We start from the raw sequence: 16,705 nt of genomic DNA on the forward strand, positions 1-16,705 counted from the left end.
TCTAACTGTGGAGCCTACCTTGGAGACTCACTAAATTTGGGAAAAACAAATTATGAGGTTTGCCTAGATGGTTCTAACTGTGGAGCCTACCTTGGAGACTCACTAAATTTGGGAAAAACAAATTATGAGGTCTGCCTAGATGGTTCTAACTGTGGAGCCTACCTTGGAGACTCACTAAATTTCATAAAATTAGGAAAAGAGTTTTACCTTGGAGACTTTGAAAACTGGTTTCGTTTTGGAGACTCTGAATGGGGGTTTTGTTTTGATAACTCGGAATGTGATACCTATCTTGGAGACTCAACAGGATTGTGGTTATACCTTGGGAACTTGGAAAGTTGGTTTTATTTTGGAGACTCTACCTGTGGGGTACATCTTGGAGACTCTTTGCATTCTAAAGCAATGAACAATGTTCTTTGTTTAATGACGCTTGATTTAAGCAATATCAAGAAAGTTCGAGGAAGAAAATGCTGGAAAATTCTTTCTTCCCATTTCTACTTCTTCAAACTTGAAAGCCTTGAAAGACAGAATTGGAGGAAGAGGAAAAAAATAAAAATGAAATACGTATTTAAAAAAAGAAGAAAAAAAAAGAAATACGTATTTTTTAAAAAGAAGAAAAAAAAAGATTATGTTAGGGTTAGGGTGGGATTTTGAATGTGAGGGTTAGGGATTAGGTTGGGTTAGGGATGGAGTTGGGTTAGGGATGGGGTTGGGTTAGGGTTGGGATTTTGAATGTGAGGGTTAGGGTTGGGATTGGGTTAGGGATGGGGTTGGGTTAGGGTTGGGATTTTGAATGTGAGGGTTAGGGTTGGGGTTGGGTTAGGGATGGGGTTGGGTTAGGGATGGGGTTGGGTTAGGGATGGGGTTGGGTTAGGGATGGGGTTGGGTTGGGGATGGGGTTGGGTTAGGGATGGGGTTGGGTTAGGGATGGGGTTGGGTTAGGGATGGGGTTGGGTTGGGGATGGGGTTGGGTTAGGGATGGGGTTGGGTTAGGGATGGGTTGGGTTAGGGATGGGTTTGGGTTAGGGATGGGGTTGGGTTAGGGATGGGGTTGGGTTAGGGTTTGTATATTATTATGACTCACTCACACATACACACACACAAAAGTTAAGCCCCAACTGAAAAGTTGAGGGATTCTGTGTTTGGGGTTCACAGATTTAAAAACGTATCCCCATTATACACATACAAAAGTTAAGCCCCAACTGAAAAGTTGAGGGATTCTGTGTTTGGGGTTCACAGGTTTAAAAACGTATCCCCATTATACACACACAAAAGTTAAGCCCCAACTGAAAAGTTGAGGGATTCTGTGTTTGGGGTTCACAGGTTTAAAAACGTATCCCCATTATACACACACAAAAGTTAAGCCCCAACTGAAAAGTTGAGGGATTCTGTGTTTGGGGTTCACAGATTTAAAAACGTATCCCCATTGTACACACAAACAAAAGTTAAGCCCCAACTGAAAAGTTGAGGGATTCTGTGTTTGTGGTTCACAGATTTAAAAACGTATCCCCATTACATTTTATTTATTTATTTATTATTTTCAAGGGTATTACCTGCTTACTTGTGTTTTTTGTAATTCTTGCGAGTAAAATGAACCCAAGATTTCTTCTCCATTTAAATCATATAATTTGTAGGTCCAAGGAGCTGTATCCATTACATCAATGATTTTAAATAATTCACGAGTCCATTTTTGTGTATAACCTTTCTCAAAATGACTTTTCCATTTGTATATCCTTACAATATCACCAACTTTAAACTTGGGCTTTCTCAAATTAATCTCCTTTTCATATTCTAATTTTGTAAATGTTTCCGATGGTTTTGATTTTGTTGATGAATGAACTGTATTATTGTAATTATCGACAATATCCTGAATTAAATACACCCATTTTTGAGAACCGAGTTGTGTGAATTTTTTATATAATTTCTCTTTTAAAGTACGATTAAAACGCTCAATAACAACTGCCTTTCCTTCATTAAAGGTGCTGTATAATTTAATACCCTTCCCCTTAAGAAATTTCATGAATATTTTGTTATAGAACTCTGTTCCCTCATCAGTCCATAACTTCTTTGGTTTCCTTTTATCCCGATCAAATATTAACTTAAAGGCTAACATTAAAGTATCACCCCTTTTATTTTTTAAAGGGACAACCCAGGCAAATCTACTCCTCAAATCAATAACGGTTAAAGCATACCTGTATCCCCTGTCATTATTCAATTCAATTAAATCAGCGGACCATATGTGGTCGGTGTATTTAGAATAAACCTTCCTTCTTTTAAACTTTGTGATTATAGGTTTGTGTAATTCTTCAGCCAAAAGCTCCTCAGTCTTGATGACATCATTAGAGCCTAATAGTTTTTTGAGGAATAACCAAGACCAAGTTTCAATTTAGCATTTATCAAATTTCTCACAATAAACCTATCAACTTTCTCTCTCAACGTTGGATTTTGTATCAAAGACAAATTATACAACATTTCGCTGTCGGCTTTATGTTTTTCAGTCAACGTAGTGGTTTTCCCATAAGCAATATCATGCTTCATACACACTTCGTCAACCCTATTTGTAGGTTTAGACCAAGGTTTAGGATTGTCAGCCTCATCTAATCTTTTATCCAAGTTTGTTCCTGGACCACAGAAAGAATACCCTGGAAGGTGTAATTCCCCTGGAATTCCAGTTGTTGTAAATTTACTTCCTGACAGAAACTTTTGTATGTCTCCTCCTCTTTTAGGAGAGATGAATTGGCACTTTTTAGAGCCACATACTTGACATATTCCTTTTTGATAAACTCTATTATTTTTAGCTTTAACATAAGAGATATTTTTAGATTTAGTTTTCTTTTTACATTTGAGACAATAACTCATATTTATTTATCAGAAAAATTCCGACAGAGTATCAAAACCTTTTTGGTTTTCAACATATACATTTCAATCTTTATTTTTAAAACATAAAGAATCCTAAGGAATGCCTTCACTCTCTCCTCCATTTATTTACAAATAAAAACTAACTAAAGTCAATGACACCAACATCATCAATCACATAATCTTTTCCTTCTTCTTCTTCTTCTTCTTCACCACTTTCTCGTTTAAATCTCCTCCCTGAAATTGAAGACATTGACGTTCTTATTTTTGAAACTATTATCTTCATAAGAGTTGTTAATTCTTTAATTTCCTCTTCGGTGCGTTGAGATTGATTTATTTGCTTTAATACACTCAATCTTTTATGAATCTCACTGATTTCCATCTCCCTCTCCTCCTCCTCCATTTTCTCCCTCTCCTCCTTCTCCTTTTTCTCCCTTTTCTCCCTTTCCTCCTTCTCCCTTTTCTCCCTTTCCTCCTTCTCCTTTTTCTCCCTCTCCTCCTTCTCCTCCTTTTTCTCCCTCTCCTCCTTCTCCTCCCTCTCCCTTTCCTCCTTCTCCTTTTTCTCTCTTTCCTCCTTCTCTTCTTCAACTCCTTCCTCATCCCTTGCTACCCTTGAGTTTGAACCCCAAAGAATATTATACATATACTCATCTGGATTTTGAGATATTCTTGTATCTATAATTATTTTTCTCATAATAGGATACCAATAAGATTTGTTGACGATTTCTAAAAGAGTTTTATATTTCATAACTTTGAGAAGTTCATTTTTATTTAATATTTTAAACAAGTCTCTATTTGTGGGTTTAACAATATCAGTATAAGGCCAGTTTTTAATGACAAAATTCCCATGTATATGCTCCAAATCATAAGGTATGTAATACCGAGCACCCTTTTCTTGTAGGTATCCTTGAATACAAAAATTATAATTCTCTTGTAGTCTTCTTCCTGCCATTTATGTATCAGAAATATATGTGAGATTAATATTATGACAGGTAATACCACCCCATCTTCCCACTACCAAATCGGTTTGTATTCCTCGGCTTTCTATCCTTATCTCATTACCTTCCTTCTTTGTCATGCGAACCATCGCTATACTATCATATATTTTTATTTTCTTAAAATCACGTATTTGTTGTTTACTAATTGTACTTCCACATAAATCCTTATCTTCACCAAGTGGATAATATTCTTCTTTACGAGACTGATTTAAATCATGTAGGTCTTCTATGTTTATTGAAAAAGACCAATTATACCCTAAATCAGGCATATCATACCCCCATTTATTAATTCGCATATTAACTAAATGTCCTTCTTTATAAAATGTAATTGTAAGCAGGTAGTTAAATTCAATGAGGAAAGGTGTATGGTCAGTATAACCAGGTGTTGTGGTTGTAAATTTTACTTGTTTCACAAAACGTGCTGTTTTCTTTAAAGATATATATTGTGATAAATCACTGAATCTAATCAAGTCATTCGCATCTGTAGGGTTTGGATAATTGATTAATTTATAAGTATTCTTCATATTAATATTTTTACTTACACTATATTTTTGTCGTTCAGCCTGTGCCTTTGTATAATAATTTGATAAATCAATATCCTGAGAGGATTTTCCAAAGATAGAACCATCTTTTCCAACATAGGTCATTTATATTAGATAAAAAATGATATCATAAAAATTTTCATTATTGTTGAGTTGAAATAATACATATAAACATAATTGGCCACAACATTTAGAATTAATTTCTTGAACTTGGAATGTTTGATAAACACCATTCTGTAAGAATTGTATTACTTCAACAGGTGGTGGCATACCATAACTATCAAAATAATATTTATCCTGACTATTATGAATACAAACCCAATGAGAACCATTCTGTGTGTCTAAATTCATAATAATATTCTTTGTATTCTTATTTATATGTGTTAATTCATCTCTCATACAAATAACCACATTATCAATTTTTAGTGTTTTACAATACTTAGCTAGTTCTATATTTGACGTTGTATTCTTTCCAAATTGTTTAAACCATTTATCCATTTATTTATGAGAAAGATACAATCCATTACCCCGTTTAGTTAGTTTAACACCCGCTTGAGCGATAGAGGAAAGCATATCTCCAACCAACAATCTAGCTTTATCAGGTAGACTTTCAAGTTTTTGAGCAAAATCTACAATTACACCACTTCCACTAATTTGTTTCTCCAACTCCTTGTTATGTCTTTCCAATTCTTTTTGAGCTTTTAGTTGTGCCTTCCTTTCGTTAGCAGTTTTTACCGCTGCTGAAATACCACCAGTCAATGCTCCCGCCGCACTTAAACCAGCAAATAAAGGAATTAGAAACGGGAGAAATCCTCCTCTTGACTCGTCTATTGAATATTTCTTTAACATAGGTTTCGTCATTTTAATTTTAAGTGATCCAACATCATTTAGTGTTTTTACTTGTGTGTGTGTGAGTAAAACATCAATTCTTACAGCTCCTTTTCTTTGAATTGTATTAACATTAATAATACAAGGCTTTTGATTTTGAATACAAGATGTTAATTTATTAAGATTGATTTGATTAACATATACCCCAACCATTTATTTATGAGAAAAAACCTATGTGATATTAATCATAACACCATTATCTGTATTAATCTGTAATTCTGTTTCCTCCAAAAGCAAACAATATGCATTAACCTCTTCACTCTCCCCTCTTTCAATGTATAGAGAAGTATCCACTCGATTAGTCTTTATAGTTTCCTTTTGAGAACTCAGGTCAATTGCGTAGATTGTATAAAGTTTTTGAAACGCAACCATATCCAAAATAGGATCATTATTACCATTACTTTCACACACCTTTTGGTAGGACTTGTAGGCTTCCGCATAATCATTTTTTTCCCAATCAATTTCCAATCTATCTCGCGGATAAAATGTGCCATCAAGAGAAACCCGAAGTTGTTTCACCTTTGCATTATCACTCAGGGCATTATTCTTATTAGTACCGTCCTCTCCATCTGGTTTTTTAAAAATGAGCCAGAGGTATCGTGGCTTTCCTTGAAGAACACCTAAATTCCAAGTGTAGGTAGTGTGTTCCAGTTTAACGTGTTGACATCTTCTTTTAAGGTATGATACATTTAGCGGTTTCTTTGAGTTAAGTCTTCTATTTAACATCTCTTCCGTTTTAAGATTAGGAGTATATTCACTGATATACCAACACAAATCATTAATAACAAATTTATTATTTTCTCCAAAAGCATTTTCATCCCCAAAAAGCAATCTATTTACATTATCATTCCTTTGTAGTTGAAATCTAATTTTAAGACCATACAAAACTTTATCATAATCGCAAAATCCAAATATACCTTTAAGAGGTACTGCTACGGTAAAACTATTCACTGCTTTTGTTTCATCATTATACATTGACTTCCTTTGACTATAACCAGGGTCTGCGTTTGTACCCGTTGACATATCAGGAATAAAACCTTCAACAGCTCCCTTACCCATTCTATCACTAAACGAATATAGTGTAAATTTCATCATTTCAGATGTAGCAGAGACATAATCAACCGCTTCAACCTCTTGTGTTCCAATATACAGGCGGACACTGTCAAACATTTTCCAGAAGAAATCATTTACGAGTGTAGCATTAGTATTATTCGCAGCCTTAGTGAATTTAAATTTACACAGCAAGAAACTATCAGCTATATTCAAGTAAGTTTGTTGATTATTTATTTCAAAACTTTTTGTTCCGTTTGAATTCCAGTCTGTTCCTGTTATAGCATTTACCTTAAAATAGTCTTCCTTTTTAGTGGAGTTTGAAATGATAATCGTATCATCCAAATCATAGATACTATCAATCGCTTCCATACTTGTATTTATATAGCATTAAAATTGTTGAAACCCTGACCCAAGTATTTTAATGATTTTTTGTCGTTCTTGTGAAGATAGTTGAGTTTTACCTTTTTTTATTTCTTTGATTGCTTGTAATTTATGAGACTCCTTTTGAGCATCTTTTATACTCTTTATAGCACCCGCAACGGAGCCCACGGCAGAAGCAGTTGAATCAATTAGGTCTTTATGTTTAAGGATGGTTGAACCAATACCCATTAGAGTATCAATTATCCCATCTCCTTTATTTCGAAATTGATGACCTACACCTCGTTGTCTCTTAGGTTTATAGTATCCTCTACCCACATACCTTGTATAGTCTGGTGAAAGGAACATGCCCTCCCCTGTAATTATTTTATATTTTCCCAACTCGTGTTTTCTCACAATAACCATTATTTATTTATTGAAAAACTTCACGTAGGTGAATTCTGATGGATATAATTTCATCATTAAAGGATATCATACGATTATCTTGGTCGGTTATCCTAAAACTTACTCTGTATATGGTTTTTCCTGACACAGGTAAATAGACAAGATTTTTTGGTTCCATATTAAATTTATAACCAATCGGGGTTGAGTATGCACTGAATGAAAATATTGTATTTGTTCTTATTCCATCGTTATAAGCACCATCAATCAAATCACAATGAATTAATACTGAATTTATACCGGAGGATATTTGGATAACATTATCACTGTAAAACGTCCCGTTATTTTCAATCTTTTTTGAAGAGAAACCCAATAGCTCTCTAAACGAATTTTCAATCGTGAAATCAACTTTATAATTATTTTTAAGTTTAATAGTTGATTTTGAAGTGTGTTTTTGAATATCTATTACAATATTTTTTGGTTCATCACCTTTTTCTTTCATAAGGCGAGAGACTTCTGAAGATATTTGAGAAATCTCGTAAGCTCCAGGTGAAACGGTTATAGTTTTATATCCACTTCCTGGATTATAACTAAACTTGTTGTTTTTCTCTGTGATATTAAAAAGGGTATTGTAAGTTTCCATTGACAACAAAGATGCCTCATATGAGGTAAGGGGGTCAAGTTGTAGTGGGTAAGGGAATGAAGCTGTGTAATCGCTCGTTGTGAAATTAAAACTAAGAATTGTGCTTCTCATCTTATTTAATATCTAATAAAATATCTTTGTATTGACTTTATTAATTATTTTCATGTTCATCAACTGATCTAAAATGGCTGAGGATTCATTAAAACAATTGTTGTTTCCAGCCTTCTTACTACCTAACAACAATAATAGCCTATTAACTAATTGTGATGGGTCATTTGGAAGAAAACTAACACCCGAACCAAGCTTACTTAAAGCATCAATAATATGTTTCTCCTTCTCATTCTTCTTACTTTTACCAGCAACAGAAACTCCATAATCAAGTGCATTTAGCAACTCAATATATACCCTATCTTCCTCTCTTTCCATATCAAGTGGTTCCTCAAAATATTTTGAACCGCTGAATCCGGGGTTTGTTAGAAGAAACATTAATCTTGGAGTTAATTTAACATTTGGTTGAGTAGAACTCAAGAACATCAATTCATCATTAAATATCAATACCTTTTCTTCCACAAGATGAAACACTGCTGGTTCTTCTGTTGGAATGAGACCTGCTCTGGTTTTTGAACCCGCCGAATATTCATTGTTTTGAAGAGCTTCCACAACATAATTAGGGGGTTGATTTACCTCCTCAAGTTTCCGAAATAATCCCTCGTCATCATATTCTAATTCACCAAGTTCTTGTTTTGTTATCTGACTAAAATCTTTGAGCATTTGAAGTTTTTTCGGAGTAAATTCTACCGTGGGAACTGTAGGTGAGTGTTGAGTTTTCAAAAGTGGTTTAAAGAATTTCTCTTGTTTTCTTTCAAAGGCTTCTTCACCAGTTAGTTTCTGTCTCCGTTTCTTCTTTATCTCTTCCTGTTGTTTAACAACTTTTGAAACTAATTGTTGATGTTCCTTAAACTTTCTTTCTCTTTCTTCGGTATTCATTTTCTGTATTTATTTATTGAAAAATATCATTTAGTATCTCATCTTGTTTCACAACAATATATTTATATTTTCCAATCGTGTGTTTCATATAATTTTCAAATTCTTTTTTACTACATAACGTAGAGCAATTATCTCTCCAAAAATTATTTACATCTATTGAATTTAACTTAAATAAAATAAAAGTATTGGCATTGTTTCTTATTGAGCGTCGAGGGAGTTGAAAATATGATTGACTAAGATATATACAATTACAAGAAGAATGTCTCCCTCTTGTATAGTAGCTATCCATTACTGTTTGGTTTCTCTCATTAACACAATCATCAAAGATGACGAGGTTCTTTTTTGATTTATCTAAATCTTGAGGTGAAGGTATATCATCCGTATTATCACTGAGAATACAAGTTATGGGTTTCGATTTTGATTTCTGTGTATCACAAAATAATTGTATTATATCTTCAATATTATAATCATTCAGTTTGTTTTGAAGTTTAAATAAACCGATAATGTCTTCCTTTTTAAGACCTGCATTAAAACCCTGTGAGAGTAGTTGATACTCGGGTTGAAAACTTGACTTTGTAAAAATTATTAAATTATCATAATCTAAAAAATTAGGACCAAGGAGCATCTTTAAAAGTAAACAGGTTTTCCCACATCCGCTTGAACCAACTATTAGACATCTCAATGAATTTGGAATGTTTTTATGGTTATTAAATTTTATCTTATTTTCCCAAACGGGTAAAAAATCATTCATTTATATATTTGGAAAACAAGTCATCCAACTTTTTTTGAGCTATTTTAGAAACTCTATATTTTATCCTGAGTTCGGGTTTAATTTCAAAATAATTCATTATTTTATTTATGTAGTATCTTGTATTAACATTTCCATTAAAATTATTTTGAATAATAAATATCATTAAACCCTTATACATTTCCTCAATACAAAGAGTCTCTTTCCTTGTAAGAAATGGTGTATTATCACCATAATGCTTAACATTCATCTCTCTTATTAATCTTGTAAAGTAATTCATTTTTGGTTCTAATTTAAAAGAGTTATATGTTTTTTTATATTTCTTATTATCATTAATTAGAATATAATCACAGAATAAACATTGTTTATATGAATCCTCATCATTAAGCCCCACTCTATCACAAGCCGGACAATTCTCTAATTTATCATATGGAGAGTCTGGAAATTCTAAATATCCTTCAGAACTTATCATATTTATGTGGTAAATTTTTACTTAAACTAAACGCAAGTTTATTCATTAATAAATACAATGTTTCAAAGCACAAAAGACAAATTTCAATCAATCTCTACTTCGGTGGAAGATATAGAAAAATATGTCAAAGATGTTAAATTGAACAAAGATAAATATGGAAATTTTTGGGTAAAACCAGTTATGGAAAATAACATGAGCCCCTCTATTTCATTTAAAGGAAGAGCTCTAACTATACCTGGAAAGACATCCATTAAAGTAAATCTAACAAAAGTTTCTCCTCTACTCCTGGCAATTTATTCAAAGCTTGAAAAAGTGATTGACCACGATACTTTGAAAAAGAATGATAAGACCATTAATAATTCTAGAGGAGACATTTGTATTTTCTTTAATAATCCAAAGGGTGTAGATCTAAGTAAAATGAATGATGTTAATATTTCTGGTGAAATGTCATTTCGTTCTATGATAGTTAGAGATTATTTAAAGATAACTTTTGATATAAAAATTGTAGAGATTGAATCTGTTAATGAAAGAAAGTATATAGATATTGATGGGAATATTTTTCTTGCTAATTAAATATGAGTCAATACAGCAGTGAAGATTTTACTATTTCATTGAACTCGGACGATAGTGATGATAGTATTTCATTGAACTTGGATGATGGTGATGATAGTATTTCATTGAACACAGATGATAGTTATGATACTAATAGTTTGTGCTCAAATGATAGTTATGAGAGTAGCTTTATTGATGACTCTGAGTATGATTCTGAGTATTCATGTGATAGTTATGACTTAGATGATTCTGAGTGAAAAAGTGTTTTAGTTTAAGCACAGTGATATATATAAAACGGAGCTGTAAAGCTCAAAAGTGTTTTATTTTAAGCACAGTGATATATATAAAACACCACGTTTTCTCACGCTATAAATATGGTTTATTGTGATACTTGCGAGAAGGAAGTAAAATATTATAAACAACATATTCTCACCGCAAAACATACATACAACATTTTAAACAAACTTTCCCCTCTTCCACCTGAAACAAAACACTGTTCTACATGTAATAAAAATATCCTCAAGAAAGGCTTCAAAATACATCTTAAAACAAATCTACATTTATCAAATTTTATCACAACTAAAAACTCTGATGGAGCATTCAAAGGACATATTAAAATAAGAGTCTTTAACTTCAAACCTCCTGAACCAGAGTCTATAGTTGATGCTGTAGAAATAGTTAAACCTGCTGTTCAAACGTTGATTGAAAAAACACTAAAGGAAATGAAACCACTTAAATTTTATATGGGAGTAAAATTAGAAATGACAAAGGATGAAGGAGTTATAGATGCACCATACATGAGAACTGAGCCACACTTTATATCTTCATATCAAGATTTTAAAACATCAGGAGTCTATGATGAACTTATTAAACAAGAGCAAGATGTGGATAATTCAATCGTAGGAAGTGGATTCAATATAGGAAAAATTATTTACATAGACATTCATATTCTTAAATCAGATCCTCTAAAAGCTTCTTCTTACATTGATTTACCCAGTGTTATCAAAAATAGAAAAGCAGTTATCAATATCAAAAATAAAGACAATAAATGTTTTCTCTGGTCTATTTTAGCACACTTACATCCTCCACATTTTCATGATGAAAGAGTATCTCATTATAAAAAATATGAGAATACATTAAATATGAAAGATCTAAAGTTTCCGATGACTTTAAATGATATTCCTAAATTTGAAAAGATGAATAATTTATCAGTTAATGTTTATGGTCTAACAGAAACAAACAACATTCAGGTTTTAAAGCTTTCTGACAATTGTAAACAAACTCATATTAATCTTCTATATTTTAATTCAGACGAAAATTCACATTATACATACATCAAAGATATTGCTAAATTAATAAAACCACAAGTCTGTAAGAGAACAAATAAAATATATATTTGTTTGCGTTGTCTTAACTTCTTCAATTCACAAGAAAGATTAGATAAACATTCAAATTATTGTGGCGAACATAAATCAACGGTAATCAATATGCCTAAAGAAGGCTCAAAGATCACATTCAAAGATGAAAATAAAAAGATCAAACATCCATTTGTTATATATGCTGATTTTGAAAGTATTTTAGAAAAAATTGATACTGCTTCTCAAGATCCAAAAGAATCATACACAAATAAATATCAAAAACATACTCCTTGTGGTTTTTGTTATTATATCAAATCATCCGTTGGTGATAAATATAACAAGTTAGAGATGTATAGAGGCTCAAATACCCCAGAGGAGTTTGTGAAACGACTAGAAAAAGACTGTGTTCGATTAACCAAGATAATGAGAGAAACCAATAAACCAATGTCCTTAACAAGTAAAGAAAAAAGGGAATTTATAAAAAACAATGTCTGTCATATTTGTGAGGAGAAAATTGGTAAAGGTCTAAAGGTTAGAGACCATTGTCATCTCACTGGTAAATATAGAGGTCCGGCTCATCAAAGTTGTAATATTAATTATCAACTCCCCTCTTTCATTCCTGTTTTTCTTCATAACAACGCTCATTATGATACACATCTATTTATCAAGGAACTCTCAAAGACTTCTGGAAGTATCTCAGCAATTCCAAACACGGATCAGAAATACATTTCATTCACAAAAACAATTCACACATCTCCTATTACTCATATCAGATTTCTTGATACATTTAAATTCATGGCAAGTCCATTGGTTAACTTGGTTCAAAATCTAAAAGAGTTTCCATGTCTTTCAGAGTATTTTTTAGATAAAGATTTTCTAACACAAAAGGGAATTTACCCCTATGACTATATGGACTCATTTGAGAGATTCAATGAAACACAACTTCCTTCAAAAGAAAATTTCTATAACAAATTAAATAATAGTCATATATCTGATAAAGATTATGTACACGCACAAAATGTTTGGGAAAAATATAACATCAAGAATCTTGGCGAGTATCACGATTTGTATCTCAAAACTGATGTGCTTTTATTGGCCGATGTATTTGAAGCCTTTAGATCTGTTTGTCGCACTGGATATGGATTGGATCCTGCTCACTACTACACAGCACCTGGATTGGCCTGGAGTGCGATGTTGAAAATGACAAAACAAGATTTGGATTTGATAACCGATGTTGATATGCTTTTGATGATTGAAAAGGCAAAAAGAGGTGGAATTTCACAAGTCTGCTCGAGTAGATACGCAAAAGCAAATAACAAATATCTTCCAAATTATGATCCAACGAAAGAGAGTTCTTACTTGATGTACTATGACGCGAACAACCTGTATGGCTGGGCAATGTCTCAGGCTCTTCCTTATGGAAAACTTAGATGGGTAAAGGAAAAAGACTACAAAAACGTTTTACAAGATGTATGTATCTCTACACAAAAAGAATTGGATGAAGAAAAAGTTGGTTATTATTTTGAAATTGATTTAAAATATCCAGAGGAACTCCATAACCTACACAAAGATCTCCCATTTGCTTGTGAGAAAGAAAGTCCAAAGAAAGAATGGTTGAGTGATTATCAACGATCGTTTGATATAGGTGAATCAACAGAAAAATTACTGACTACATTATATAACAAGAAAAATTATGTTCTACACCAAAGAAATTTGCGACAATATTTATCAAAAGGTCTAAGAGTAGAGAAGATCCATAGGGTTCTAAAGTTCAATCAAAGTCATTGGTTAAAGGGGTACATTGATTTTAATACACAAAGAAGAACAGAGTCAAAAACAGATTTTGAGAAAGACTTTTATAAATTGATGAATAATGCGGTCTTTGGTAAGACTATGGAGAATGTGAGGAAAAGACAAAATATCAGACTATCAACATCTTGGGAACAAGCATCAAAATTAATTAATAGACCGAGTTTTACTCGAGCTGAGGTCTTTACTGAGAACTTTTGTGCGATCCATTTGATTAAAGAGAGTATTGAAATGAACAAACCTATTTATATTGGAACAACAATTCTTGATTTATCAAAGTCATTAATGTATGATTACTTTTATAATAACTTGAGGAAGAAATATCAAAATGATGTTAATCTACTTTATATGGATACAGATAGTTTTATTTTGAAAATTAATACCAACGATGTTTATTCAGACATGAAAAGAGACATTAATATCTATGACACGAGTAATTACAGTCCAGAGAGTGAGTTGTTCTCTTCTAAAAATAAAAAGGTGATTGGAAAGTTCAAGGATGAATTAGGAGGAAATGTTATGAGTGAATTTGTGGGATTGAGGTCAAAGGCTTATGCTTATAAATACATTGTGAATAACGTTGAAAAGACTGATAAGAAGTTAAAAGGTGTAAAGAAAAATGTTATTAAAGAAACAATAAACTTTAAGGATTATTATAACTGTTTAACAACAAAGAAAGAAGAGTTTAGAAAGATTAATGGAATAAGAAGTTATAAACATCAATTATATTCAGAAGAGATAAATAAGAAAGCATTGGGGGCTTTTGATGATAAGAGGTTTATTTTAGAAAATGGAATTGATAGTCTCCCTTATGGTTATATAAGTATATAAGTGATAAGATATATATATAAGTGATAAGATATATATAAGTGATAAGATATACATAAGTGATAAGATATATATAAGTGATAAGATATATATAAGTGATAAGTTAAAAAGGGGGGGTGTTGGGGATTTTAACGGGCTACCGCCGCCTTTTTTACTATTATATAAATGATAGAACCAAGTATCAACCAGACTAAAGAGTGGAGGTGTAATCAACCTTGGTATATAAATGGAAAACATAATGAATGTGAAAAATATCAAATAGGTATAATTGAAAAGGCAACTGGTAAAAAAATTTACAAAACAAATAAGAGAATTAATTTAAATACCGGTGAATTGGGTAAAAAAGATGGAAATATTTTTGAGTGGACGGAAAACTTTGATGGTTGCCAGGAAAATATATACTTTAATTTAAAAATGGTATGTGGCACTGGAGGCGCTCAAACAAGAACATTGAGGGAGGTTTACCATTTTATCTTAGCTCAGTTAAAATATCTTAATAAAGAACCAAACTCAAACATATTTTTTGTTAATATATTAGATGGTGAAGAGAGTTGTAGGAGAATTAAATTATTTCCCACGCATAAACAAATATTTGTAGGGTCGTTGTTTGAGTGGGTTATATTCACCAGATGATATTAAGAGTAAAAGGTTAAAAGGTCCATGAGGTCAGAAGGATCACAGGTGTTTAAGTGGTCTAATGAATAAGGATAACATGTCAAAAGGTTAGAAGGTTCGTAAAGAACAGGGTGAGAGAAATATAGGTGTTTAGGGGCAATGAGGGAGGGAAAGAATTAATATGGAAGTGAATGGGTCAAAGATTAATCTGCCAGATGATATGTAGAAGAAGGATGATAGGTCTATAAGAGAAAACAAATATTTGTAGTGTTTGAGTGGTCTAATGAACAACATTAAGGATAGGTACTACAGACAAAAGGTTCATAAAGATGAGGGTGGGAGAAATAGAGGTGTTTATGATTTTTGAAAAAGACAAGGGGGTAAATGACATTAGATAGGGATTTCCCATGTTAAACGGAGGTGTCCCAGAAGCAACATTATTACACTACTACCGCCGCCATGTATGTCTGAACCTTGTGAGCGAAATATCTTGAAAAATAAACGAACTACTAACCTCTAATCTGGTGTGTGGGTGTATCTACGCATAAGGGAGAACGCTATTGAAAATTGGGTCGCCACGTCAAAATCCAAGATGGCCGCCTTGCGTCTTCCACTTTGTCAACTCACATCACTTCACCGACGGGGGACCTAGGCATAACGCTTGTTCTAAATGGTTCTAAAGGGTAATTGTAATGGGTTCTAAAGGATAGTTGTGATGGGTTCTAAAGGGTAGTTCTATAGGTTTCTAAAGGCTAGTTGTAATGGGTTCTAAAGGGTAATTCTAAAAGGATCTAAAGGCTAGTTGTAATGGGTTCTAAAGGGTAATTCTCAATGGATCTAAAGGGTAATTGTGATGGGTTCTAAAGGGTAATTCTAAATGGATCTAAAGGGTAATTCTAAAGGGTTCTAAAGGGTAATTGTAATGGGTTATCAAGGGTAGTTGTGATGGGTTCTCAAGGGTAGTTGTGATGGGTTCTAAAGGGTAGTTCTATAGGTTTCTAAAGGCTAGTTGTAATGGGTTCTAAAGTGTAATTCTAAATGGATCTAAAGGGTATTTGTGATGGGTTCTAAAGGGTAATTCAAAATGGATCTAAAGGGTAATTCCAAAGGGTTCTAAAGGCTAGTTGTAATGGGTTCTAAAGGGTAATTGTGATGGTTTTAAAGGGTAATTGCAGTGGGTTCTAAAGGGTAATTGCCTAAGTGTCCCGAATTTTCTTTTCCTCGGACCTGGTCACCCTGCTTTGGACTTACCTGCCGCGCCACATAAAAGGCTGTCACACCTCATCAAAAATTGGGAGCCATCCATCAAAATCCATCAAGGCGCGGCACTCTTTTCAATTTCAAGATGCTTTGCAATGCACTCAGACACTCGGTGAAAATAAACGGAGCATCTCTTCAAAGGAGCACCGATCACGATGACGTCACGATGATTGGATCATGTGCTTGGGTGCAGAGCCCTTTATACACAGATAATCCAGGCGCCAATGCAGATTTTGGAACCACCAAGGTCAGCAAACAATTTTGGTATTATTGTCTTCCTACATGTCTCTAGTTTATATTTTGGTATGATAACCCTGCCTATCTAGTCGCTTAATGATAG

Source organism: Myxine glutinosa, chromosome 1 (assembly GCF_964187855.1).
Source record: "Myxine glutinosa chromosome 1, kmMyxGlut1.1, whole genome shotgun sequence".
Lineage (NCBI taxonomy): Eukaryota > Metazoa > Chordata > Myxini > Myxiniformes > Myxinidae > Myxine > Myxine glutinosa.